The sequence below is a fragment of the Myodes glareolus genome, chromosome X (assembly GCF_982192425.1).
Source record: "Myodes glareolus chromosome X, mMyoGla1.1, whole genome shotgun sequence".
NCBI classification, from domain to species: domain Eukaryota; kingdom Metazoa; phylum Chordata; class Mammalia; order Rodentia; family Cricetidae; genus Myodes; species Myodes glareolus.
Genome location: NC_142053.1, coordinates 60888575 through 60896109, shown reverse-complemented (window position 1 = coordinate 60896109; position 7535 = coordinate 60888575).

Genomic DNA, 7535 nt, shown 5'->3' with positions numbered 1-7535 from the left:
AAACAAAAACTTCTGCATTCACTAAAAAGATGCTGTTTCGAGGAAACAGACAAATAAAAAGCCAAACTAGAAATATAAAAGTCAGAATTTTAATCCTTAGTTATGGACTGGTACTAAATGACTTCATTTATTCCAGGGTAAACTATCCCAATCATCATCCTTTTTAAAGAAAGCAAAATTAATTGATTGTATCAACTCTGAAGAAATGAGAAACATGAATATACAAAAGTTATAAAAAAGCATCAAAGTCCATCACAGATTATATTACCAATTTCTACTTTGCCAATAATTTATCTTTCCCTATATCTATTAACTTATAATTCAAAGATAATTCCTATGAACTTAAAGGAACATATTAAATGACCATTTTGAAAAAATGCATGTGTTTTTTTATTTGACTTCTAGTTTCTTATTTTAATTTCAATATTTAGAGTCTTGGTTCTGTTTTATTATTTCTTTTCTTTTTATATATTTGTGAGTGTAAGTGGTAGGATTGGGTAGCACCATGCCATGATCCCCAAGAGAAAGTCACAGGACAACTTTTAAGAGCCAGTTCTTTCCTTTAACCATGAGTCACACAAAGAGTTTGAACTCAGATTTCACTGCAGGTTTGGCAGAAAGGTTTTTTTTTTTTAATTTTTGTTGTTGTTTTTAACAAACTTAACTATCTCACTGACACTGGTAGTGTTTTAAAAGTTGTCACTCAATTGTTGGTTATCATATTATGCCAATAAATCTGCTAATGCTTCCCCAATGGGCTTTAGAGTCTGAAGGGACAGTCAATATTTTTTTTTGCAATAATCTTAATATAACTACCCTTGTTAAACTTCCTACATAAAAGTTGACTTTGGATCTTTTCTGTCATCCATGTATCACACATGTTCAGCTAACTGTGGATATGCAATAGCAAAGAATGTCATTAAATTTGTACTGATATTGGAATGTAGCTTAATAGTAAAGTGCTAGACCAAAATGCACAAAACACCAAAAACTGTATTACACCTTTATTTTACATGTTGTAAAAAGGTTGATATATGACCTTCTTGTAACATGAGGGGGCCTGTTTGTTATTTGGGTTTTCTGCCCCGGCCAGTTCCCCCAGCCTGTTTATCCTCCAAGAAAAATCACACTGAGATCTCTATAAGTTATAAAGCTGATTGGCCCTTTAGGTCAAGCTTCTTATTAGCTAACGCTCACATCGTGATTAACCCATTTTTCTGATCTATGTTAGCCATGTGGCTGAGTACCTTTTTCAGTGGGGCAGCTCATATCCTCCTGCTTTGGTGATCTGGGCAGGAGTGGGAGGAATCAACTTCCTCCTCCCCAGAATTCCCCTGCTCTCTTTGCATCATTTCCACTTCCTGTCTGGTTTTCCCGCCTATACCTCCTGCCTGGCCAATTAGCGTTTATTTAAAACATGATTGACAGAATACAAACAATTCCCCTGCACCCCCTTCTCCTCTAGCTCTTATTGTCAACAGTACGGCTATTAAAGGGAAAACATAGAATCTTTTTTAATATGAACAGAATTGTAAGTCTGAGAACTGATCCTCGATACTGGATACAACACACTTCTATACTTAGAAGATATTATTCTCTGACTAATGCAAAGAAGGAGAAGAAAACTTGATGCTGCTGAAGCCCCTTCGGTTAGTAACCTTTAAGATACCTTTCCAATTGGGCATTGTCTCCTTTGCTATTAATGCAGCTGAAAGCTTGTATTGACTCATTTCTGGCTACTAGATTCAATTCTTATTTCCCATTTGTCTAGAGGACTGTGATCTATGAGATTATCTCTAAATAAAAAACCTTTATAGTACATAATTCTGAACTAGTGTGGAATTATTTTGTAACTGCCATCATCATCTTGCACTTGAATGTGAGGAATACAAAACAAAGAATCAATGAGACAAAGAGTTGGTTCTTTGAGAAAATCAACAAATTAGGCAAACTTTTATCCAAACTAACCAAGAGACAGAGTGAGAATATCCAAATTAACAAAATCAGAAAGGAAAATGGGAACATAACAACACACATGGAGGAAATGCTGAGAATCAACAGGTCATGTTTCAAAACCCTGTACTCCACAAAATTGGAAAAGTTAAAGGAAATGAACAACTTTCTGGGTAATTATCACTTACCAAAATTAAATCTTTATCCTTGGCCCCAACTTTCAAAATCACTTGATTGTGTTAATAACTGCTCTTAATTTGTTAAACAAAGCATTTTTTCAGTACTTAAGTAAGCAACATATGTTTTCACTCCTGCTAGTGTCTCTTGGCCATGTGTCTGAAACTACAACACCTGCTGGCTGATAATGATTATTACACCTACTACAATTCATTGTAATTGCTTTATGACAGGTAAGGTCAGAAAAACTACAAACATTAATGATAACATAACTATTCAGGTGTTCAATAATTATTTGGCTTATACTATGGATGGTATTCTACAAGACTTATGTGAATTTCTTTCTACATACCATTACTTGATTCTAGAAATAAGTTTGTTTGTTTTTTTTTTCTTTTAGTAATTTTATTAAATTATAAAAAGTTTCCATTTACGCCCCTCCTCCCAACGCCCTCCCACTCCCCCCCTCCCTCTCCTCCTCCCTCTTTGTCCCCAAGGGAAGTCAGGGTCTCCTGCCCTGTGGGAAGTCCAAGTTCCTCCCCCCTCACTCCAGGTCCAGGAAGGTGAGCATCCAAACAGACTGGATCCCAAAAATCCAGTATATGCAGAGGAAACCAGTCCCAGTGTCATTGTCAATGGCTTCTCGGAAAGACTGCAGGCCAGCCACATTCAGAAAATCCAACCACATTCAGAGAATCTGGTTGGATCACATGCTCTTTCAGTCACGGTCCATCTGGCCTTGGTAAACTCTCATTAGATCCGACCCCTTGTATCAGTGGGTGATAGTATCCCTCGCAGTCCTTCGTCATTTTCTTCCTCCTTTTGCTCCTCGTTTGGAACTTGGGGGGCTCAGTTCGGTGCTCCAACGCGGGCCTCCATCTGTATCGTCATCCAACGCCAGGTGAGGGATCTATGGTGATAAGCAAAATATTCATCAGTATGGTCACGGGCCAAGGCTGGTTCAGGCACCCCCTCCTCTGTCCAGAGAACAATCTGGGGATCTCTCCTTGGACCTGGGATCCCATATATAATCAAGTTTCCTGTAAACTCTAATATGACTCCCTTAGTTGAAATATATTCTTCCCTGATCCCACATTCATCCTTCCTCCCTTCCCCCCATCCCGGTCAACCGAGCTTTCTCCATTCCTCCCCTACTCCCTTCTCTCTAACCCTCTCCCCTTCCAACAACCCTCCCACCACCCCCCCCCCATGCACCCAAGGTTACCTGGGACTCTTGACTATTTCCTACCTCCTGGCGGATAGGTAAATAATCTTCATCAGGTTCGTCTTCTTATTTAGCTTCTCTAGGATCACGAATAATAGGCTCAAAGACCTTTAATTATGGTTAGAATCCACTTATGAGTGAATACATACCGTGTTCCTCTTTTTGGGTCTGGCTTACCTCACTCAGTAAAGCGTTTTCTATGTCCATCCATTTGCATGCAAAATTCAAGATGTCATTATTTTTTACCGCTGAGTAAAACTCTAATGTGTATATGTTCCACACCTTTTTTAACCATTCTTCTATTGAGGGGCACCTAGGCTGTTTCCAGGTTCTGGCTATTACAAATAGTGCTGCTATGAACATAGTTGAACAAACGCTTTTGTAGTATGTTTGGGCATCTCTAGGGTATATTCCCAAGAGAGGAATTGCTGGGTCCTGAGGGAGGTTGACTCCCAGTTTCCTGAGAAACCGCCACACTGATTTCCAAAGTGGCTGCACAAGTTTGCATTCCCACCAACAATGGATGAGTGTTCCCCTCATTCCACATCCCCTCCAGCATAGGCTATCATTGGTGTTTTTAACTTTAGCTATTCTGACAAGTGTAAGATGGTATCTCAAAGTGGTTTTGATTTGCATTTCCCTGATCGCTAAGGAGGTTGAGCATGACCTTAAGTGTCTTCTGGCCATTCGAAGTTCATCTGTTGTGAATTCTCTGTTCAGATCAGTACCCCATTTTTTAATTGGGTTAATTAGAGTTTTAGTGCCTAGTTTCTTGAGTTCTTTGTATATTCTGGAGATCAGACCTTTGTCTGATGAGGGGTTGGTGAAGATCTTCTCCCAGTCAGAAGGCAGCCTTTTTGTCTTACTGACAGTGTCCTTTGCTTTACAGAAGCTTCTCAGTTTCAGTAGATCCCATTTATTCATTGTTTCTCTTATTGTCTGTGCTGCTGGGGTCCTACTTAGGAAGAGGACTCCTGTGCCTATATCTTGTAGACTACTTCCCACTTTCTCTTCTATCAGGTTCAGAGTGGACGGATTAATGTTGATGTCTTTAATCCATTTGGACTTGATTTTTGTGCATGGTGATAGATATGGATCTACTTTCATTTTTTTACAGGTTGACATCCAGTTATGCCAGCACCATTTGTTAAAGATGCTTTCCTTCTTCCATTGTATACCTTTAGCTCCCTTGTCAAAAATTAGGTGCTCATAGGTTTGTGGGTTAATATCCGGGTCTTCTATTCGATTCCAAAGGTCGATTTCTCTGTTCTTATGCCAATACCAAGCTGTTTTCAATACTGTAGCTCTATAATAGAGTTTGAAGTCAGGGATGGTAATGCCTCCTGAAGTTCCTTTATTGTATAAGATTGTTTTGGCTATCCTGGGTTTTTTGTTTTGCCATATAAACTTGATTATTGTTCTCTCAAGGTCTGTGAAGAAGTTTGATGGGATTTTGATGGGGATTGCATTGAATCTATAGATTGCTTTTGGTAGAATTGCCATTTTTACTATGTTGATTCTCCCAATCCAAGAGCAGGGGAGGTCTTTCCATTTTCTGGTATCCTCCTCAATTTCTTTCTTCAAAGACTTAAAGTTTTTGTCAAATAGGTCTTTCACTTCCTTGGTTAGAGTAACCCCAAGATATTTTATGCTATTTGTGGCTATCATGAAAGGTGATGTTTCTCTGATTTCCCTCTCTGCTTCTTTATCCTTTGTGTATAGGAAGGCCACTGATTTTTTGGAGTTGATCTTGTATCCTGCCACGTTACTAAACGTGTTTATCAGCTGTAGGAGTTCTTTGATAGAGTTTTTGGGGTCACTTATGTAAACTATCATATCGTCAGCAAATAACGAAAGTTTGACTTCATCCTTTCCAATTTGAATCCCCTTGATCTCCTTATGTTGTCTTATTGCTATTGCTAGAACTTCAAGCACTATATTGAAGAGGTATGGAGAGAGTGGACAGCCTTGTCACGTTCCTGATTTTAGTGGAAAGGCTTTGAGTTTCTCTCCATTCAGTTTGATGTTAGCTGTCGGCTTGCTGTATATTGCTTTTATTATATTTAGGTATGATCCTTGTATCCCCAGTCTCTCCAACACCTTTATCATAAATGGGTGTTGAATTTTGTCAAATGCTTTTTCAGCATCTAGTGAGATGATCATATGGTTTTTTTCTTTCAGTTTATTTATATGATGGATTACATTGATAGATTTGCGAATGTTGAACCAGCCCTGCATCTCTGGAATGAAGCCGACTTGATCATAATGGATAATTTTTCTAATGTGCTCTTGGATACGGTTTGCCAGTATTTTATTGAGAATTTTCGCGTCAATGTTCATGAGTGAGATTGGCCTGTAATTCTCTTTCTTGGTTGTGTCTTTGTGTGGTTTTGGTATTAGAGTAACTGTAGCTTCATAAAAGGAGTTAGGCAATGACTCTTCTGTTTCTATATTGTGGAATACGTCAAGGAGTATAGGTATTAGCTCTTCCTGGAAGTTCTGGTAGAATTCTGCATTGAAACCATCTGGTCCTGGGCTTTTTTTGGTAGGGAGATTTTTGATAACAGCTTCTAATTCTTCGCGACTAACAGGTCTATTTAGATTGTTCACCTGTTCTTGGTTCAACTTTGGTATATGGTACTTATCTAAAAAAATGTCCATTTCTTTTACATTTTCCAACTTTGTGGCATATAAACTTTCGTAGTAAGATCTAATGATTCTCTGAATTTCCTCTGTGTCTGTGGTTATGTCCCCCTTTTCATTTCTGATCCTATTAATTTGCACGTTCTCTCTCTGCCGTTTGATTAGTTTGGACAGGGGTTTGTCAATCTTGTTGATTTTCTCCAAGAACCAGCTTTTTGATTCATTGATTCTTTGGATTGTTTTCTCTGTTTCTATTTTGTTGATTTCAGCCCTCAGTTTGATTATTTCCAGTCTTCTACTCCTCCTGGGTGAATCAGCTTCTCTTTTTTCTAGAGCTTCCAAGTGTGCTGTTAGGTCTCCAATGTGTGCTTTCTCCGTTTTCTTTATTTGGGCACCTATTGCTATGAACTTTCCTCTTAGCACTGCTTTCATAGTGTCCCATAGGTTTGAGTATGTTGTGTCTTTGTTTTCATTAAATTCAAGGAAGTCTTTAATTTCTTTCTTAATTTCGTCCTTGACCCAGGGGTGATTTAGTAGTTGACTGTTCAACTTCCATGAGTTTGTTGACTTCCTGGGGTTAGCATTGTTGTTGAATTCTAATTTTAATCCATGGTGATCTGACAAGACACATGTGGTTACTAATATTTTTTTGTATCTGTGGAAGTTTGCTTTGTTATCGAGTATGTGGTCAATCTTCGAGAAGGTTCCATGAACTGCAGAGAAGAAGGTATATTCTTTCCTATTTGGGTGGAGTGTTCTATAGATGTCTGTTAAGTCCATTTGATTCAATACCTCCAATAAATCTCTTAATTCTCTGTTTGGTTTCTGTGTGATTGACCTGTCCATTGGTGAGAGAGGAGTGTTGAAGTCTCCTACTATTAGTGTGTGTGGTTTGATGACTGCCTTGAGTTCTAGAAGAGTTTGTTTTATATAAGTGGGTGCCTTTATATTAGGGGCATAGATATTCAGGATTGAGACTTCTTCCTGATGAGTTGTTCCTGTTATGAGTATGAAATGTCCATCTCCATCTCTTCTGATTGATTTTAGTTTGAAGTCGATTTTGTTAGATATTAGAATGGCCACACCCGCTTGTTTCTTAGGTCCATTTGCTTGGAAAACCTTTTCCCAACCCTTTACTCTGAGTAGGTGTCTGTCTTTGTGGTTGAGGTGTGTTTCTTGTAAACAGCAGAATGTTGGATCCTGTTTTCGTATCCAATCTCTAAGTCTGTGCCTCTTTATAGGTGAATTGAGTCCATTGATATTAAGAGATATTAATGACCAGTGGTTGTTGACTCGAGTCATTTTTTTTTTTTTTTAGGTAGTAGAGTGTATGTGTTTTCCTTCTTTGGGTTGTGCTAGTGAAGGGTCGCTAGATGTCTGAGTTATTGTAGTCAGTGTTGGCAATGTTGGATTCCTTGGGATGTAATTTTCCTTCTAATATTCTCTGTAAGGCTGGATTAGTAGTTACGTATTGTTTAAATTTGTTTTTATCCTGGAATATTTTGTTTTCTCCGTTGATAGTGAATGAAAGCTTGGC